Raw genomic sequence first — 19753 nt, forward strand, 5'->3', positions numbered from 1 at the left:
CAAGCAAAATGAACAAAAAGCATTGAATTCAATTCTTTCTGATTTTAGAAACTGCATTAAAGAAGGGGTGCACCGGTCCTGGAGATACTGCAATACCAGGTCAATGCGTGGAGTGGACAGAGCAAGCTCTTTTTCCATCTCCCTGTTCTAAAAATCCATTTAATATATGGTCCCCAGATAGGGGACGTATCAGATATTAAACTGATAAGAACAGATACTACACTTGATCTTAGCCAAAAGGCCGAGAAGCGATAACCAGAATTGGTTTCCGACTACGGTGCCACCCAAGGATTCTGAAAAGTCCATTTGTGGAGATGGCCACCTGGACTCCCGTTAAGAAGACATGCTGTCAACCTCTAGATCCCTCACATGCCTGCACTTTTCGGCTTGCTGCTGCTGCAATCCACGCGTTTTAGATCTGCATAACTCCACCTCTTTTAGCACAGTACCCTCAACCCCCGGCTGTTCCCACCCGCCTCAACACCGTTGGAAGGGAGGAGAACCAATTAAGGCGGGGGGGGGGGTGGAACGAGCAGCTGTCTACCCTTAGCAGGAGGGTTGCTGATTAATTACCTCTCCTGCTGCTGCTGCTGCTGGCTGTCCAGCAGCAGACTGAAGGTGGCTGCTGCTGTGCGCAGGTATATAAAGGCTCAGAGCCTATTATGACACGCGCAGCCAGCGTTCCATTGCCACATTCCGTCTACTGCAGGCGGGATACCTGGATGGCTGAATGTCACTGAGAAGCTCACAGAGACCGCCATAAGCAACAGTTTAAAAGAATGCCACAGACTAATCAACCAAACTTTTTGGGTTGGTTTCTCTTTTATAGTCTGCAGGCATTAAATGAAAGAAGTCAGTGTTCCAGCAGAGGGAGACAACGTTTCAGAAAAGGCATTGTAGCAAACCAAAAAAGAAATTTTAAGCGCAGCAGAGTAACCAGCTCACATACCTGTTAGCTCAGGTGAGTTTAAAAGGCTGCTGTTGATAACAAGGGCATTTGCTAAATAGATGGTGTGTGTGCAACAATATACTGAAAGGTCAATTATATTGTGCAGCTTATCTCACCACCTGTAGTTATTTAGGTGAAAGCTCCAAAATGCTTGCCTAATATGTCTGTTTATCCAAAAGGAAGTATAGAGGGAGAGCTAGATAGATAGCATTGCATTACATTACATTACATGGCAATGCAATGCACAGTTGCTGAAGTTGAACCAAAATGAGCTTGTCATCTGGCTTGTGCAACTTTTAACATGAAAAATCCAATGAGGAGAAGAAAAGCAAAGCCAAAGAGTCCATCCCAAAATCCGACAAACAAGCAAAATGAACAAAAAGCATTGAATTCAATTCTTTCTGATTTTAGAAACTGCATTAAAGAAGGGGTGCACCGGTCCTGGAGATACTGCAATACCAGGTCAATGCGTGGAGTGGACAGAGCAAGCTCTTTTTCCATCTCCCTGTTCTAAAAATCCATTTAATATATGGTCCCCAGATAGGGGACGTATCAGATATTAAACTGATAAGAACAGATACTACACTTGATCTTAGCCAAAAGGCCGAGAAGCGATAACCAGAATTGGTTTCCGACTACGGTGCCACCCAAGGATTCTGAAAAGTCCATTTGTGGAGATGGCCACCTGGACTCCCGTTAAGAAGACATGCTGTCAACCTCTAGATCCCTCACATGCCTGCACTTTTCGGCTTGCTGCTGCTGCAATCCACGCGTTTTAGATCTGCATAACTCCACCTCTTTTAGCACAGTACCCTCAACCCCCGGCTGTTCCCACCCGCCTCAACACCGTTGGAAGGGAGGAGAACCAATTAAGGCGGGGGGGGGGGGTGGAACGAGCAGCTGTCTACCCTTAGCAGGAGGGTTGCTGATTAATTACCTCTCCTGCTGCTGCTGCTGCTGGCTGTCCAGCAGCAGACTGAAGGTGGCTGCTGCTGTGCGCAGGTATATAAAGGCTCAGAGCCTATTATGACACGCGCAGCCAGCGTTCCATTGCCACATTCCGTCTACTGCAGGCGGGATACCTGGATGGCTGAATGTCACTGAGAAGCTCACAGAGACCGCCATAAGCAACAGTTTAAAAGAATGCCACAGACTAATCAACCAAACTTTTTGGGTTGGTTTCTCTTTTATAGTCTGCAGGCATTAAATGAAAGAAGTCAGTGTTCCAGCAGAGGGAGACAACGTTTCAGAAAAGGCATTGTAGCAAACCAAAAAAGAAATTTTAAGCGCAGCAGAGTAACCAGCTCACATACCTGTTAGCTCAGGTGAGTTTAAAAGGCTGCTGTTGATAACAAGGGCATTTGCTAAATAGATGGTGTGTGTGCAACAATATACTGAAAGGTCAATTATATTGTGCAGCTTATCTCACCACCTGTAGTTATTTAGGTGAAAGCTCCAAAATGCTTGCCTAATATGTCTGTTTATCCAAAAGGAAGTATAGAGGGAGAGCTAGATAGATAGCATTGCATTACATTACATTACATGGCAATGCAATGCACAGTTGCTGAAGTTGAACCAAAATGAGCTTGTCATCTGGCTTCTGCAACTTTTAACATGAAAAATCCAATGAGGAGAAGAAAAGCAAAGCCAAAGAGTCCATCCCAAAATCCGACAAACAAGCAAAATGAACAAAAAGCATTGAATTCAATTCTTTCTGATTTTAGAAACTGCATTAAAGAAGGGGTGCACCGGTCCTGGAGATACTGCAATACCAGGTCAATGCGTGGAGTGGACAGAGCAAGCTCTTTTTCCATCTCCCTGTTCTAAAAATCCATTTAATATATGGTCCCCAGATAGGGGACGTATCAGATATTAAACTGATAAGAACAGATTTTTTTTTTTTTTGTAAAGCCCGAATTCGTGTACTAAACCCGAGTGCGCTTAAAAAAGTGACAAGTGCCACAAAAAAAGTGCACTAGGATGCTGGTCATCTTGAAACCCTCTCCAAAAGGAGAAAGGTCCCCCAAACCATTCCCCGTCCCTCCGAGCCAGAAGGCCACAGCGAGGAACAGGGACAAATAGCCACCTCCAGCCGAAGCCAGAGGCGACTCAATCTTACCCCCAGCACCTGCCCGAGTTCTCACCCAAGCAAGGCACTGGGAGCCAAAGACTGTGCTCCCCTCCCGGAAGAGGGGAGCCAACAATGCTTTCCTCCCGAAAGAGGAGAGCCAGGGGGGTTCAGGGGGGAGCGGAACCTGATGGCCACACACTCCCCCCCTAGACCTGCCAAGAGAGGAACCCATAAGGGAACCGCATCCCGACAAAATCCAAGTGACATGTGGACACACGTGAAGAGGTGACACACAGTGACAAAAATATAATAAATAAAATAAATAGTGAAGGTGTTTTCAGTGTAATACTGACCGGACCTCCGACCGGAAATTTAAAAAATTCCCCATCCTAAGGCCAGAAGACCCGGAGAAGGGTGTGTGCTAGAAGAGTGAAAAGAAGTGCTTGTGCAAATGTGCCATAAACTCAAGTGGGGTTCCCAATCCCAGTGAGTTAAGGCACCCCAGGGTCACCACTCCTGGGGCACTTCACACTTCGGGCTTTCAATCTTCCCCGGCCCTATGGCGTCGATCCTGGGGGCCATGCTTTCCACCAGATGACTATATTAGCCACCTGGCGTACTAACAAGCGCCTAAACCCCAGTGTGCATTGTATCAATCTACTAGGGCGGCCAACATCCAAAACCGCCTTTTCGAAAGATACTACACTTGATCTTAGCCAAAAGGCCGAGAAGCGATAACCAGAATTGGTTTCCGACTACGGTGCCACCCAAGGATTCTGAAAAGTCCATTTGTGGAGATGGCCACCTGGACTCCCGTTAAGAAGACATGCTGTCAACCTCTAGATCCCTCACATGCCTGCACTTTTCGGCTTGCTGCTGCTGCAATCCACGCGTTTTAGATCTGCATAACTCCACCTCTTTTAGCACAGTACCCTCAACCCCCGGCTGTTCCCACCCGCCTCAACACCGTTGGAAGGGAGGAGAACCAATTAAGGCGGGGGGGAGGTGGAACGAGCAGCTGTCTACCCTTAGCAGGAGGGTTGCTGATTAATTACCTCTCCTGCTGCTGCTGCTGCTGGCTGTCCAGCAGCAGACTGAAGGTGGCTGCTGCTGTGCGCAGGTATATAAAGGCTCAGAGCCTATTATGACACGCGCAGCCAGCGTTCCATTGCCACATTCCGTCTACTGCAGGCGGGATACCTGGATGGCTGAATGTCACTGAGAAGCTCACAGAGACCGCCATAAGCAACAGTTTAAAAGAATGCCACAGACTAATCAACCAAACTTTTTGGGTTGGTTTCTCTTTTATAGTCTGCAGGCATTAAATGAAAGAAGTCAGTGTTCCAGCAGAGGGAGACAACGTTTCAGAAAAGGCATTGTAGCAAACCAAAAAAGAAATTTTAAGCGCAGCAGAGTAACCAGCTCACATACCTGTTAGCTCAGGTGAGTTTAAAAGGCTGCTGTTGATAACAAGGGCATTTGCTAAATAGATGGTGTGTGTGCAACAATATACTGAAAGGTCAATTATATTGTGCAGCTTATCTCACCACCTGTAGTTATTTAGGTGAAAGCTCCAAAATGCTTGCCTAATATGTCTGTTTATCCAAAAGGAAGTATAGAGGGAGAGCTAGATAGATAGCATTGCATTACATTACATTACATGGCAATGCAATGCACAGTTGCTGAAGTTGAACCAAAATGAGCTTGTCATCTGGCTTCTGCAACTTTTAACATGAAAAATCCAATGAGGAGAAGAAAAGCAAAGCCAAAGAGTCCATCCCAAAATCCGACAAACAAGCAAAATGAACAAAAAGCATTGAATTCAATTCTTTCTGATTTTAGAAACTGCATTAAAGAAGGGGTGCACCGGTCCTGGAGATACTGCAATACCAGGTCAATGCGTGGAGTGGACAGAGCAAGCTCTTTTTCCATCTCCCTGTTCTAAAAATCCATTTAATATATGGTCCCCAGATAGGGGACGTATCAGATATTAAACTGATAAGAACAGATACTACACTTGATCTTAGCCAAAAGGCCGAGAAGCGATAACCAGAATTGGTTTCCGACTACGGTGCCACCCAAGGATTCTGAAAAGTCCATTTGTGGAGATGGCCACCTGGACTCCCGTTAAGAAGACATGCTGTCAACCTCTAGATCCCTCACATGCCTGCACTTTTCGGCTTGCTGCTGCTGCAATCCACGCGTTTTAGATCTGCATAACTCCACCTCTTTTAGCACAGTACCCTCAACCCCCGGCTGTTCCCACCCGCCTCAACACCGTTGGAAGGGAGGAGAACCAATTAAGGCGGGGGGGGGTGGAACGAGCAGCTGTCTACCCTTAGCAGGAGGGTTGCTGATTAATTACCTCTCCTGCTGCTGCTGCTGCTGGCTGTCCAGCAGCAGACTGAAGGTGGCTGCTGCTGTGCGCAGGTATATAAAGGCTCAGAGCCTATTATGACACGCGCAGCCAGCGTTCCATTGCCACATTCCGTCTACTGCAGGCGGGATACCTGGATGGCTGAATGTCACTGAGAAGCTCACAGAGACCGCCATAAGCAACAGTTTAAAAGAATGCCACAGACTAATCAACCAAACTTTTTGGGTTGGTTTCTCTTTTATAGTCTGCAGGCATTAAATGAAAGAAGTCAGTGTTCCAGCAGAGGGAGACAACGTTTCAGAAAAGGCATTGTAGCAAACCAAAAAAGAAATTTTAAGCGCAGCAGAGTAACCAGCTCACATACCTGTTAGCTCAGGTGAGTTTAAAAGGCTGCTGTTGATAACAAGGGCATTTGCTAAATAGATGGTGTGTGTGCAACAATATACTGAAAGGTCAATTATATTGTGCAGCTTATCTCACCACCTGTAGTTATTTAGGTGAAAGCTCCAAAATGCTTGCCTAATATGTCTGTTTATCCAAAAGGAAGTATAGAGGGAGAGCTAGATAGATAGCATTGCATTACATTACATTACATGGCAATGCAATGCACAGTTGCTGAAGTTGAACCAAAATGAGCTTGTCATCTGGCTTCTGCAACTTTTAACATGAAAAATCCAATGAGGAGAAGAAAAGCAAAGCCAAAGAGTCCATCCCAAAATCCGACAAACAAGCAAAATGAACAAAAAGCATTGAATTCAATTCTTTCTGATTTTAGAAACTGCATTAAAGAAGGGGTGCACCGGTCCTGGAGATACTGCAATACCAGGTCAATGCGTGGAGTGGACAGAGCAAGCTCTTTTTCCATCTCCCTGTTCTAAAAATCCATTTAATATATGGTCCCCAGATAGGGGACGTATCAGATATTAAACTGATAAGAACAGATACTACACTTGATCTTAGCCAAAAGGCCGAGAAGCGATAACCAGAATTGGTTTCCGACTACGGTGCCACCCAAGGATTCTGAAAAGTCCATTTGTGGAGATGGCCACCTGGACTCCCGTTAAGAAGACATGCTGTCAACCTCTAGATCCCTCACATGCCTGCACTTTTCGGCTTGCTGCTGCTGCAATCCACGCGTTTTAGATCTGCATAACTCCACCTCTTTTAGCACAGTACCCTCAACCCCCGGCTGTTCCCACCCGCCTCAACACCGTTGGAAGGGAGGAGAACCAATTAAGGCGGGGGGGGGGGTGGAACGAGCAGCTGTCTACCCTTAGCAGGAGGGTTGCTGATTAATTACCTCTCCTGCTGCTGCTGCTGCTGGCTGTCCAGCAGCAGACTGAAGGTGGCTGCTGCTGTGCGCAGGTATATAAAGGCTCAGAGCCTATTATGACACGCGCAGCCAGCGTTCCATTGCCACATTCCGTCTACTGCAGGCGGGATACCTGGATGGCTGAATGTCACTGAGAAGCTCACAGAGACCGCCATAAGCAACAGTTTAAAAGAATGCCACAGACTAATCAACCAAACTTTTTGGGTTGGTTTCTCTTTTATAGTCTGCAGGCATTAAATGAAAGAAGTCAGTGTTCCAGCAGAGGGAGACAACGTTTCAGAAAAGGCATTGTAGCAAACCAAAAAAGAAATTTTAAGCGCAGCAGAGTAACCAGCTCACATACCTGTTAGCTCAGGTGAGTTTAAAAGGCTGCTGTTGATAACAAGGGCATTTGCTAAATAGATGGTGTGTGTGCAACAATATACTGAAAGGTCAATTATATTGTGCAGCTTATCTCACCACCTGTAGTTATTTAGGTGAAAGCTCCAAAATGCTTGCCTAATATGTCTGTTTATCCAAAAGGAAGTATAGAGGGAGAGCTAGATAGATAGCATTGCATTACATTACATTACATGGCAATGCAATGCACAGTTGCTGAAGTTGAACCAAAATGAGCTTGTCATCTGGCTTCTGCAACTTTTAACATGAAAAATCCAATGAGGAGAAGAAAAGCAAAGCCAAAGAGTCCATCCCAAAATCCGACAAACAAGCAAAATGAACAAAAAGCATTGAATTCAATTCTTTCTGATTTTAGAAACTGCATTAAAGAAGGGGTGCACCGGTCCTGGAGATACTGCAATACCAGGTCAATGCGTGGAGTGGACAGAGCAAGCTCTTTTTCCATCTCCCTGTTCTAAAAATCCATTTAATATATGGTCCCCAGATAGGGGACGTATCAGATATTAAACTGATAAGAACAGATACTACACTTGATCTTAGCCAAAAGGCCGAGAAGCGATAACCAGAATTGGTTTCCGACTACGGTGCCACCCAAGGATTCTGAAAAGTCCATTTGTGGAGATGGCCACCTGGACTCCCGTTAAGAAGACATGCTGTCAACCTCTAGATCCCTCACATGCCTGCACTTTTCGGCTTGCTGCTGCTGCAATCCACGCGTTTTAGATCTGCATAACTCCACCTCTTTTAGCACAGTACCCTCAACCCCCGGCTGTTCCCACCCGCCTCAATACCGTTGGAAGGGAGGAGAACCAATTAAGGCGGGGGGGGGTGGAATGAGCAGCTGTCTACCCTTAGCAGGAGGGTTGCTGATTAATTACCTCTCCTGCTGCTGCTGCTGCTGGCTGTCCAGCAGCAGACTGAAGGTGGCTGCTGCTGTGCGCAGGTATATAAAGGCTCAGAGCCTATTATGACACGCGCAGCCAGCGTTCCATTGCCACATTCCGTCTACTGCAGGCGGGATACCTGGATGGCTGAATGTCACTGAGAAGCTCACAGAGACCGCCATAAGCAACAGTTTAAAAGAATGCCACAGACTAATCAACCAAACTTTTTGGGTTGGTTTCTCTTTTATAGTCTGCAGGCATTAAATGAAAGAAGTCAGTGTTCCAGCAGAGGGAGACAACGTTTCAGAAAAGGCATTGTAGCAAACCAAAAAAGAAATTTTAAGCGCAGCAGAGTAACCAGCTCACATACCTGTTAGCTCAGGTGAGTTTAAAAGGCTGCTGTTGATAACAAGGGCATTTGCTAAATAGATGGTGTGTGTGCAACAATATACTGAAAGGTCAATTATATTGTGCAGCTTATCTCACCACCTGTAGTTATTTAGGTGAAAGCTCCAAAATGCTTGCCTAATATGTCTGTTTATCCAAAAGGAAGTATAGAGGGAGAGCTAGATAGATAGCATTGCATTACATTACATTACATGGCAATGCAATGCACAGTTGCTGAAGTTGAACCAAAATGAGCTTGTCATCTGGCTTCTGCAACTTTTAACATGAAAAATCCAATGAGGAGAAGAAAAGCAAAGCCAAAGAGTCCATCCCAAAATCCGACAAACAAGCAAAATGAACAAAAAGCATTGAATTCAATTCTTTCTGATTTTAGAAACTGCATTAAAGAAGGGGTGCACCGGTCCTGGAGATACTGCAATACCAGGTCAATGCGTGGAGTGGACAGAGCAAGCTCTTTTTCCATCTCCCTGTTCTAAAAATCCATTTAATATATGGTCCCCAGATAGGGGACGTATCAGATATTAAACTGATAAGAACAGATACTACACTTGATCTTAGCCAAAAGGCCGAGAAGCGATAACCAGAATTGGTTTCCGACTACGGTGCCACCCAAGGATTCTGAAAAGTCCATTTGTGGAGATGGCCACCTGGACTCCCGTTAAGAAGACATGCTGTCAACCTCTAGATCCCTCACATGCCTGCACTTTTCGGCTTGCTGCTGCTGCAATCCACGCGTTTTAGATCTGCATAACTCCACCTCTTTTAGCACAGTACCCTCAACCCCCGGCTGTTCCCACCCGCCTCAACACCGTTGGAAGGGAGGAGAACCAATTAAGGCGGGGGGGGGGGGTGGAACGAGCAGCTGTCTACCCTTAGCAGGAGGGTTGCTGATTAATTACCTCTCCTGCTGCTGCTGCTGCTGGCTGTCCAGCAGCAGACTGAAGGTGGCTGCTGCTGTGCGCAGGTATATAAAGGCTCAGAGCCTATTATGACACGCGCAGCCAGCGTTCCATTGCCACATTCCGTCTACTGCAGGCGGGATACCTGGATGGCTGAATGTCACTGAGAAGCTCACAGAGACCGCCATAAGCAACAGTTTAAAAGAATGCCACAGACTAATCAACCAAACTTTTTGGGTTGGTTTCTCTTTTATAGTCTGCAGGCATTAAATGAAAGAAGTCAGTGTTCCAGCAGAGGGAGACAACGTTTCAGAAAAGGCATTGTAGCAAACCAAAAAAGAAATTTTAAGCGCAGCAGAGTAACCAGCTCACATACCTGTTAGCTCAGGTGAGTTTAAAAGGCTGCTGTTGATAACAAGGGCATTTGCTAAATAGATGGTGTGTGTGCAACAATATACTGAAAGGTCAATTATATTGTGCAGCTTATCTCACCACCTGTAGTTATTTAGGTGAAAGCTCCAAAATGCTTGCCTAATATGTCTGTTTATCCAAAAGGAAGTATAGAGGGAGAGCTAGATAGATAGCATTGCATTACATTACATTACATGGCAATGCAATGCACAGTTGCTGAAGTTGAACCAAAATGAGCTTGTCATCTGGCTTGTGCAACTTTTAACATGAAAAATCCAATGAGGAGAAGAAAAGCAAAGCCAAAGAGTCCATCCCAAAATCCGACAAACAAGCAAAATGAACAAAAAGCATTGAATTCAATTCTTTCTGATTTTAGAAACTGCATTAAAGAAGGGGTGCACCGGTCCTGGAGATACTGCAATACCAGGTCAATGCGTGGAGTGGACAGAGCAAGCTCTTTTTCCATCTCCCTGTTCTAAAAATCCATTTAATATATGGTCCCCAGATAGGGGACGTATCAGATATTAAACTGATAAGAACAGATACTACACTTGATCTTAGCCAAAAGGCCGAGAAGCGATAACCAGAATTGGTTTCCGACTACGGTGCCACCCAAGGATTCTGAAAAGTCCATTTGTGGAGATGGCCACCTGGACTCCCGTTAAGAAGACATGCTGTCAACCTCTAGATCCCTCACATGCCTGCACTTTTCGGCTTGCTGCTGCTGCAATCCACGCGTTTTAGATCTGCATAACTCCACCTCTTTTAGCACAGTACCCTCAACCCCCGGCTGTTCCCACCCGCCTCAACACCGTTGGAAGGGAGGAGAACCAATTAAGGCGGGGGGGGGGGGTGGAACGAGCAGCTGTCTACCCTTAGCAGGAGGGTTGCTGATTAATTACCTCTCCTGCTGCTGCTGCTGCTGGCTGTCCAGCAGCAGACTGAAGGTGGCTGCTGCTGTGCGCAGGTATATAAAGGCTCAGAGCCTATTATGACACGCGCAGCCAGCGTTCCATTGCCACATTCCGTCTACTGCAGGCGGGATACCTGGATGGCTGAATGTCACTGAGAAGCTCACAGAGACCGCCATAAGCAACAGTTTAAAAGAATGCCACAGACTAATCAACCAAACTTTTTGGGTTGGTTTCTCTTTTATAGTCTGCAGGCATTAAATGAAAGAAGTCAGTGTTCCAGCAGAGGGAGACAACGTTTCAGAAAAGGCATTGTAGCAAACCAAAAAAGAAATTTTAAGCGCAGCAGAGTAACCAGCTCACATACCTGTTAGCTCAGGTGAGTTTAAAAGGCTGCTGTTGATAACAAGGGCATTTGCTAAATAGATGGTGTGTGTGCAACAATATACTGAAAGGTCAATTATATTGTGCAGCTTATCTCACCACCTGTAGTTATTTAGGTGAAAGCTCCAAAATGCTTGCCTAATATGTCTGTTTATCCAAAAGGAAGTATAGAGGGAGAGCTAGATAGATAGCATTGCATTACATTACATTACATGGCAATGCAATGCACAGTTGCTGAAGTTGAACCAAAATGAGCTTGTCATCTGGCTTCTGCAACTTTTAACATGAAAAATCCAATGAGGAGAAGAAAAGCAAAGCCAAAGAGTCCATCCCAAAATCCGACAAACAAGCAAAATGAACAAAAAGCATTGAATTCAATTCTTTCTGATTTTAGAAACTGCATTAAAGAAGGGGTGCACCGGTCCTGGAGATACTGCAATACCAGGTCAATGCGTGGAGTGGACAGAGCAAGCTCTTTTTCCATCTCCCTGTTCTAAAAATCCATTTAATATATGGTCCCCAGATAGGGGACGTATCAGATATTAAACTGATAAGAACAGATACTACACTTGATCTTAGCCAAAAGGCCGAGAAGCGATAACCAGAATTGGTTTCCGACTACGGTGCCACCCAAGGATTCTGAAAAGTCCATTTGTGGAGATGGCCACCTGGACTCCCGTTAAGAAGACATGCTGTCAACCTCTAGATCCCTCACATGCCTGCACTTTTCGGCTTGCTGCTGCTGCAATCCACGCATTTTAGATCTGCATAACTCCACCTCTTTTAGCACAGTACCCTCAACCCCCGGCTGTTCCCACCCGCCTCAACACCGTTGGAAGGGAGGAGAACCAATTAAGGCGGGGGGGGGGGGGTGGAACGAGCAGCTGTCTACCCTTAGCAGGAGGGTTGCTGATTAATTACCTCTCCTGCTGCTGCTGCTGGCTGTCCAGCAGCAGACTGAAGGTGGCTGCTGCTGTGCGCAGGTATATTAAGGCTCAGAGCCTATTATGACACGCGCAGCCAGCGTTCCATTGCCACATTCCGTCTACTGCAGGCGGGATACCTGGATGGCTGAATGTCACTGAGAAGCTCACAGAGACCGCCATAAGCAACAGTTTAAAAGAATGCCACAGACTAATCAACCAAACTTTTTGGGTTGGTTTCTCTTTTATAGTCTGCAGGCATTAAATGAAAGAAGTCAGTGTTCCAGCAGAGGGAGACAACGTTTCAGAAAAGGCATTGTAGCAAACCAAAAAAGAAATTTTAAGCGCAGCAGAGTAACCAGCTCACATACCTGTTAGCTCAGGTGAGTTTAAAAGGCTGCTGTTGATAACAAGGGCATTTGCTAAATAGATGGTGTGTGTGCAACAATATACTGAAAGGTCAATTATATTGTGCAGCTTATCTCACCACCTGTAGTTATTTAGGTGAAAGCTCCAAAATGCTTGCCTAATATGTCTGTTTATCCAAAAGGAAGTATAGAGGGAGAGCTAGATAGATAGCATTGCATTACATTACATTACATGGCAATGCAATGCACAGTTGCTGAAGTTGAACCAAAATGAGCTTGTCATCTGGCTTCTGCAACTTTTAACATGAAAAATCCAATGAGGAGAAGAAAAGCAAAGCCAAAGAGTCCATCCCAAAATCCGACAAACAAGCAAAATGAACAAAAAGCATTGAATTCAATTCTTTCTGATTTTAGAAACTGCATTAAAGAAGGGGTGCACCGGTCCTGGAGATACTGCAATACCAGGTCAATGCGTGGAGTGGACAGAGCAAGCTCTTTTTCCATCTCCCTGTTCTAAAAATCCATTTAATATATGGTCCCCAGATAGGGGACGTATCAGATATTAAACTGATAAGAACAGATACTACACTTGATCTTAGCCAAAAGGCCGAGAAGCGATAACCAGAATTGGTTTCCGACTACGGTGCCACCCAAGGATTCTGAAAAGTCCATTTGTGGAGATGGCCACCTGGACTCCCGTTAAGAAGACATGCTGTCAACCTCTAGATCCCTCACATGCCTGCACTTTTCGGCTTGCTGCTGCTGCAATCCACGCGTTTTAGATCTGCATAACTCCACCTCTTTTAGCACAGTACCCTCAACCCCCGGCTGTTCCCACCCGCCTCAACACCGTTGGAAGGGAGGAGAACCAATTAAGGCGGGGGGGGGGGTGGAACGAGCAGCTGTCTACCCTTAGCAGGAGGGTTGCTGATTAATTACCTCTCCTGCTGCTGCTGCTGCTGGCTGTCCAGCAGCAGACTGAAGGTGGCTGCTGCTGTGCGCAGGTATATAAAGGCTCAGAGCCTATTATGACACGCGCAGCCAGCGTTCCATTGCCACATTCCGTCTACTGCAGGCGGGATACCTGGATGGCTGAATGTCACTGAGAAGCTCACAGAGACCGCCATAAGCAACAGTTTAAAAGAATGCCACAGACTAATCAACCAAACTTTTTGGGTTGGTTTCTCTTTTATAGTCTGCAGGCATTAAATGAAAGAAGTCAGTGTTCCAGCAGAGGGAGACAACGTTTCAGAAAAGGCATTGTAGCAAACCAAAAAAGAAATTTTAAGCGCAGCAGAGTAACCAGCTCACATACCTGTTAGCTCAGGTGAGTTTAAAAGGCTGCTGTTGATAACAAGGGCATTTGCTAAATAGATGGTGTGTGTGCAACAATATACTGAAAGGTCAATTATATTGTGCAGCTTATCTCACCACCTGTAGTTATTTAGGTGAAAGCTCCAAAATGCTTGCCTAATATGTCTGTTTATCCAAAAGGAAGTATAGAGGGAGAGCTAGATAGATAGCATTGCATTACATTACATTACATGGCAATGCAATGCACAGTTGCTGAAGTTGAACCAAAATGAGCTTGTCATCTGGCTTCTGCAACTTTTAACATGAAAAATCCAATGAGGAGAAGAAAAGCAAAGCCAAAGAGTCCATCCCAAAATCCGACAAACAAGCAAAATGAACAAAAAGCATTGAATTCAGTTCTTTCTGATTTTAGAAACTGCATTAAAGAAGGGGTGCACCGGTCCTGGAGATACTGCAATACCAGGTCAATGCGTGGAGTGGACAGAGCAAGCTCTTTTTCCATCTCCCTGTTCTAAAAATCCATTTAATATATGGTCCCCAGATAGGGGACGTATCAGATATTAAACTGATAAGAACAGATACTACACTTGATCTTAGCCAAAAGGCCGAGAAGCGATAACCAGAATTGGTTTCCGACTACGGTGCCACCCAAGGATTCTGAAAAGTCCATTTGTGGAGATGGCCACCTGGACTCCCGTTAAGAAGACATGCTGTCAACCTCTAGATCCCTCACATGCCTGCACTTTTCGGCTTGCTGCTGCTGCAATCCACGCGTTTTAGATCTGCATAACTCCACCTCTTTTAGCACAGTACCCTCAACCCCCGGCTGTTCCCACCCGCCTCAACACCGTTGGAAGGGAGGAGAACCAATTAAGGCGGGGGGGGGGTGGAACGAGCAGCTGTCTACCCTTAGCAGGAGGGTTGCTGATTAATTACCTCTCCTGCTGCTGCTGCTGCTGGCTGTCCAGCAGCAGACTGAAGGTGGCTGCTGCTGTGCGCAGGTATATAAAGGCTCAGAGCCTATTATGACACGCGCAGCCAGCGTTCCATTGCCACATTCCGTCTACTGCAGGCGGGATACCTGGATGGCTGAATGTCACTGAGAAGCTCACAGAGACCGCCATAAGCAACAGTTTAAAAGAATGCCACAGACTAATCAACCAAACTTTTTGGGTTGGTTTCTCTTTTATAGTCTGCAGGCATTAAATGAAAGAAGTCAGTGTTCCAGCAGAGGGAGACAACGTTTCAGAAAAGGCATTGTAGCAAACCAAAAAAGAAATTTTAAGCGCAGCAGAGTAACCAGCTCACATACCTGTTAGCTCAGGTGAGTTTAAAAGGCTGCTGTTGATAACAAGGGCATTTGCTAAATAGATGGTGTGTGTGCAACAATATACTGAAAGGTCAATTATATTGTGCAGCTTATCTCACCACCTGTAGTTATTTAGGTGAAAGCTCCAAAATGCTTGCCTAATATGTCTGTTTATCCAAAAGGAAGTATAGAGGGAGAGCTAGATAGATAGCATTGCATTACATTACATTACATGGCAATGCAATGCACAGTTGCTGAAGTTGAACCAAAATGAGCTTGTCATCTGGCTTCTGCAACTTTTAACATGAAAAATCCAATGAGGAGAAGAAAAGCAAAGCCAAAGAGTCCATCCCAAAATCCGACAAACAAGCAAAATGAACAAAAAGCATTGAATTCAATTCTTTCTGATTTTAGAAACTGCATTAAAGAAGGGGTGCACCGGTCCTGGAGATACTGCAATACCAGGTCAATGCGTGGAGTGGACAGAGCAAGCTCTTTTTCCATCTCCCTGTTCTAAAAATCCATTTAATATATGGTCCCCAGATAGGGGACGTATCAGATATTAAACTGATAAGAACAGATACTACACTTGATCTTAGCCAAAAGGCCGAGAAGCGATAACCAGAATTGGTTTCCGACTACGGTGCCACCCAAGGATTCTGAAAAGTCCATTTGTGGAGATGGCCACCTGGACTCCCGTTAAGAAGACATGCTGTCAACCTCTAGATCCCTCACATGCCTGCACTTTTCGGCTTGCTGCTGCTGCAATCCACGCGTTTTAGATCTGCATAACTCCACCTCTTTTAGCACAGTACCCTCAACCCCCGGCTGTTCCCACCCGCCTCAACACCGTTGGAAGGGAGGAGAACCAATTAAGGCGGGGGGGGGGGTGGAACGAGCAGCTTTCTACCCTTAGCAGGAGGGTTGCTGATTAATTACCTCTCCAGCTGCTGCTGCTGCTGGCTGTCCAGCAGCAGACTGAAGGTGGCTGCTGCTGTGCGCAGGTATATAAAGGCTCAGAGCCTATTATGACACGCGCAGCCAGCGTTCCATTGCCACATTCCGTCTACTGCAGGCGGGATACCTGGATGGCTGAATGTCACTGAGAAGCTCACAGAGACCGCCATAAGCAACAGTTTAAAAGAATGCCACAGACTAATCAACCAAACTTTTTGGGTTGGTTTCTCTTTTATAGTCTGCAGGCATTAAATGAAAGAAGTCAGTGTTCCAGCAGAGGGAGACAACGTTTCAGAAAAGGCATTGTAGCAAACCAAAAAAGAAATTTTAAGCGCAGCAGAGTAACCAGCTCACATACCTGTTAGCTCAGGTGAGTTTAAAAGGCTGCTGTTGATAACAAGGGCATTTGCTAAATAGATGGTGTGTGTGCAACAATATACTGAAAGGTCAATTATATTGTGCAGCTTATCTCACCACCTGTAGTTATTTAGGTGAAAGCTCCAAAATGCTTGCCTAATATGTCTGTTTATCCAAAAGGAAGTATAGAGGGAGAGCTAGATAGATAGCATTGCATTACATTACATTACATGGCAATGCAATGCACAGTTGCTGAAGTTGAACCAAAATGAGCTTGTCATCTGGCTTCTGCAACTTTTAACATGAAAAATCCAATGAGGAGAAGAAAAGCAAAGCCAAAGAGTCCATCCCAAAATCCGACAAACAAGCAAAATGAACAAAAAGCATTGAATTCAATTCTTTCTGATTTTAGAAACTGCATTAAAGAAGGGGTGCACCGGTCCTGGAGATACTGCAATACCAGGTCAATGCGTGGAGTGGACAGAGCAAGCTCTTTTTCCATCTCCCTGTTCTAAAAATCCATTTAATATATGGTCCCCAGATAGGGGACGTATCAGATATTAAACTGATAAGAACAGATACTACACTTGATCTTAGCCAAAAGGCCGAGAAGCGATAACCAGAATTGGTTTCCGACTACGGTGCCACCCAAGGATTCTGAAAAGTCCATTTGTGGAGATGGCCACCTGGACTCCCGTTAAGAAGACATGCTGTCAACCTCTAGATCCCTCACATGCCTGCACTTTTCGGCTTGCTGCTGCTGCAATCCACGCGTTTTAGATCTGCATAACTCCACCTCTTTTAGCACAGTACCCTCAACCCCCGGCTGTTCCCACCCGCCTCAACACCGTTGGAAGGGAGGAGAACCAATTAAGGCGGGGGGGGGGGTGGAACGAGCAGCTGTCTACCCTTAGCAGGAGGGTTGCTGATTAATTACCTCTCCTGCTGCTGCTGCTGCTGGCTGTCCAGCAGCAGACTGAAGGTGGCTGCTGCTGTGCGCAGGTATATAAAGGCTCAGAGCCTATTATGACACGCGCAGCCAGCGTTCCATTGCCACATTCCGTCTACTGCAGGCGGGATACCTGGATGGCTGAATGTCACTGAGAAGCTCACAGAGACCGCCATAAGCAACAGTTTAAAAGAATGCCACAGACTAATCAACCAAACTTTTTGGGTTGGTTTCTCTTTTATAGTCTGCAGGCATTAAATGAAAGAAGTCAGTGTTCCAGCAGAGGGAGACAACGTTTCAGAAAAGGCATTGTAGCAAACCAAAAAAGAAATTTTAAGCGCAGCAGAGTAACCAGCTCACATACCTGTTAGCTCAGGTGAGTTTAAAAGGCTGCTGTTGATAACAAGGGCATTTGCTAAATAGATGGTGTGTGTGCAACAATATACTGAAAGGTCAATTATATTGTGCAGCTTATCTCACCACCTGTAGTTATTTAGGTGAAAGCTCCAAAATGCTTGCCTAATATGTCTGTTTATCCAAAAGGAAGTATAGAGGGAGAGCTAGATAGATAGCATTGCATTACATTACATTACATGGCAATGCAATGCACAGTTGCTGAAGTTGAACCAAAATGAGCTTGTCATCTGGCTTCTGCAACTTTTAACATGAAAAATCCAATGAGGAGAAGAAAAGCAAAGCCAAAGAGTCCATCCCAAAATCCGACAAACAAGCAAAATGAACAAAAAGCATTGAATTCAATTCTTTCTGATTTTAGAAACTGCATTAAAGAAGGGGTGCACCGGTCCTGGAGATACTGCAATACCAGGTCAATGCGTGGAGTGGACAGAGCAAGCTCTTTTTCCATCTCCCTGTTCTAAAAATCCATTTAATATATGGTCCCCAGATAGGGGACGTATCAGATATTAAACTGATAAGAACAGATACTACACTTGATCTTAGCCAAAAGGCCGAGAAGCGATAACCAGAATTGGTTTCCGACTACGGTGCCACCCAAGGATTCTGAAAAGTCCATTTGTGGAGATGGCCACCTGGACTCCCGTTAAGAAGACATGCTGTCAACCTCTAGATCCCTCACATGCCTGCACTTTTCGGCTTGCTGCTGCTGCAATCCACGCGTTTTAGATCTGCATAACTCCACCTCTTTTAGCACAGTACCCTCAACCCCCGGCTGTTCCCACCCGCCTCAACACCGTTGGAAGGGAGGAGAACCAATTAAGGCGGGGGGGGGGTGGAACGAGCAGCTGTCTACCCTTAGCAGGAGGGTTGCTGATTAATTACCTCTCCTGCTGCTGCTGCTGCTGGCTGTCCAGCAGCAGACTGAAGGTGGCTGCTGCTGTGCGCAGGTATATAAAGGCTCAGAGCCTATTATGACACGCGCAGCCAGCGTTCCATTGCCACATTCCGTCTACTGCAGGCGGGATACCTGGATGGCTGAATGTCACTGAGAAGCTCACAGAGACCGCCATAAGCAACAGTTTAAAAGAATGCCACAGACTAATCAACCAAACTTTTTGGGTTGGTTTCTCTTTTATAGTCTGCAGGCATTAAATGAAAGAAGTCAGTGTTCCAGCAGAGGGAGACAACGTTTCAGAAAAGGCATTGTAGCAAACCAAAAAAGAAATTTTAAGCGCAGCAGAGTAACCAGCTCACATACCTGTTAGCTCAGGTGAGTTTAAAAGGCTGCTGTTGATAACAAGGGCATTTGCTAAATAGATGGTGTGTGTGCAACAATATACTGAAAGGTCAATTATATTGTGCAGCTTATCTCACCACCTGTAGTTATTTAGGTGAAAGCTCCAAAATGCTTGCCTAATATGTCTGTTTATCCAAAAGGAAGTATAGAGGGAGAGCTAGATAGATAGCATTGCATTACATTACATTACATGGCAATGCAATGCACAGTTGCTGAAGTTGAACCAAAATGAGCTTGTCATCTGGCTTCTGCAACTTTTAACATGAAAAATCCAATGAGGAGAAGAAAAGCAAAGCCAAAGAGTCCATCCCAAAATCCGACAAACAAGCAAAATGAACAAAAAGCATTGAATTCAATTCTTTCTGATTTTAGAAACTGCATTAAAGAAGGGGTGCACCGGTCCTGGAGATACTGCAATACCAGGTCAATGCGTGGAGTGGACAGAGCAAGCTCTTTTTCCATCTCCCTGTTCTAAAAATCCATTTAATATATGGTCCCCAGATAGGGGACGTATCAGATATTAAACTGATAAGAACAGATACTACACTTGATCTTAGCCAAAAGGCCGAGAAGCGATAACCAGAATTGGTTTCCGACTACGGTGCCACCCAAGGATTCTGAAAAGTCCATTTGTGGAGATGACCACCTGGACTCCCGTTAAGAAGACATGCTGTCAACCTCTAGATCCCTCACATGCCTGCACTTTTCGGCTTGCTGCTGCTGCAATCCACGCGTTTTAGATCTGCATAACTCCACCTCTTTTAGCACAGTACCCTCAACCCCCGGCTGTTCCCACCCGCCTCAACACCGTTGGAAGGGAGGAGAACCAATTAAGG

At 45.5% G+C, this 19753-nt stretch overlaps 14 non-coding genes and 2 pseudogenes across 14 annotated transcripts; all 16 read right to left on the minus strand.

Moving 5' to 3' along the window:
- Nucleotides 1-62: 62 nt before the first annotated feature.
- On the minus strand, nucleotides 63-253 carry LOC141195498 (U2 spliceosomal RNA). Its single transcript, XR_012268086.1, has one exon. It is a non-coding gene; the product is annotated as a U2 spliceosomal RNA (small nuclear RNA).
- Nucleotides 254-1374: 1121 nt separating this feature from the next.
- LOC141195499 (U2 spliceosomal RNA) lies at nucleotides 1375-1565 on the minus strand. The gene has a single exon (XR_012268087.1). It is a non-coding gene; the product is annotated as a U2 spliceosomal RNA (small nuclear RNA).
- Nucleotides 1566-2687: 1122 nt separating this feature from the next.
- Nucleotides 2688-2864, minus strand: LOC141196375 (U2 spliceosomal RNA; annotated as a pseudogene).
- An 802-nt stretch (nucleotides 2865-3666) lies between these two features.
- Nucleotides 3667-3756, minus strand: LOC141196542 (U2 spliceosomal RNA; annotated as a pseudogene).
- A 1120-nt stretch (nucleotides 3757-4876) lies between these two features.
- Nucleotides 4877-5067, minus strand: LOC141195500 (U2 spliceosomal RNA). Its single transcript, XR_012268088.1, has one exon. It is a non-coding gene; the product is annotated as a U2 spliceosomal RNA (small nuclear RNA).
- A 1119-nt stretch (nucleotides 5068-6186) lies between these two features.
- Nucleotides 6187-6377, minus strand: LOC141195501 (U2 spliceosomal RNA). The gene has a single exon (XR_012268089.1). It is a non-coding gene; the product is annotated as a U2 spliceosomal RNA (small nuclear RNA).
- Nucleotides 6378-7498: 1121 nt separating this feature from the next.
- LOC141195502 (U2 spliceosomal RNA) lies at nucleotides 7499-7689 on the minus strand. Its single transcript, XR_012268090.1, has one exon. It is a non-coding gene; the product is annotated as a U2 spliceosomal RNA (small nuclear RNA).
- Nucleotides 7690-8808: 1119 nt separating this feature from the next.
- Nucleotides 8809-8999, minus strand: LOC141195504 (U2 spliceosomal RNA). Its single transcript, XR_012268091.1, has one exon. It is a non-coding gene; the product is annotated as a U2 spliceosomal RNA (small nuclear RNA).
- A 1122-nt stretch (nucleotides 9000-10121) lies between these two features.
- LOC141195505 (U2 spliceosomal RNA) lies at nucleotides 10122-10312 on the minus strand. Its single transcript, XR_012268092.1, has one exon. It is a non-coding gene; the product is annotated as a U2 spliceosomal RNA (small nuclear RNA).
- A 1122-nt stretch (nucleotides 10313-11434) lies between these two features.
- Nucleotides 11435-11625, minus strand: LOC141195506 (U2 spliceosomal RNA). The gene has a single exon (XR_012268093.1). It is a non-coding gene; the product is annotated as a U2 spliceosomal RNA (small nuclear RNA).
- Nucleotides 11626-12745: 1120 nt separating this feature from the next.
- On the minus strand, nucleotides 12746-12936 carry LOC141195507 (U2 spliceosomal RNA). Its single transcript, XR_012268094.1, has one exon. It is a non-coding gene; the product is annotated as a U2 spliceosomal RNA (small nuclear RNA).
- Nucleotides 12937-14057: 1121 nt separating this feature from the next.
- On the minus strand, nucleotides 14058-14248 carry LOC141195508 (U2 spliceosomal RNA). Its single transcript, XR_012268096.1, has one exon. It is a non-coding gene; the product is annotated as a U2 spliceosomal RNA (small nuclear RNA).
- Nucleotides 14249-15368: 1120 nt separating this feature from the next.
- On the minus strand, nucleotides 15369-15559 carry LOC141195510 (U2 spliceosomal RNA). Its single transcript, XR_012268098.1, has one exon. It is a non-coding gene; the product is annotated as a U2 spliceosomal RNA (small nuclear RNA).
- Nucleotides 15560-16680: 1121 nt separating this feature from the next.
- LOC141195511 (U2 spliceosomal RNA) lies at nucleotides 16681-16871 on the minus strand. Its single transcript, XR_012268099.1, has one exon. It is a non-coding gene; the product is annotated as a U2 spliceosomal RNA (small nuclear RNA).
- A 1121-nt stretch (nucleotides 16872-17992) lies between these two features.
- Nucleotides 17993-18183, minus strand: LOC141195512 (U2 spliceosomal RNA). Its single transcript, XR_012268100.1, has one exon. It is a non-coding gene; the product is annotated as a U2 spliceosomal RNA (small nuclear RNA).
- Nucleotides 18184-19303: 1120 nt separating this feature from the next.
- Nucleotides 19304-19494, minus strand: LOC141195513 (U2 spliceosomal RNA). Its single transcript, XR_012268101.1, has one exon. It is a non-coding gene; the product is annotated as a U2 spliceosomal RNA (small nuclear RNA).
- Nucleotides 19495-19753: the final 259 nt, after the last annotated feature.

This window comes from Phyllobates terribilis, unplaced genomic scaffold (genome assembly GCF_046119375.1).
Source record: "Phyllobates terribilis strain yellow unplaced genomic scaffold, ASM4611937v1 Scaffold_74__1_contigs__length_7073193, whole genome shotgun sequence".
NCBI classification, from domain to species: Eukaryota; Metazoa; Chordata; class Amphibia; order Anura; family Dendrobatidae; genus Phyllobates; species Phyllobates terribilis.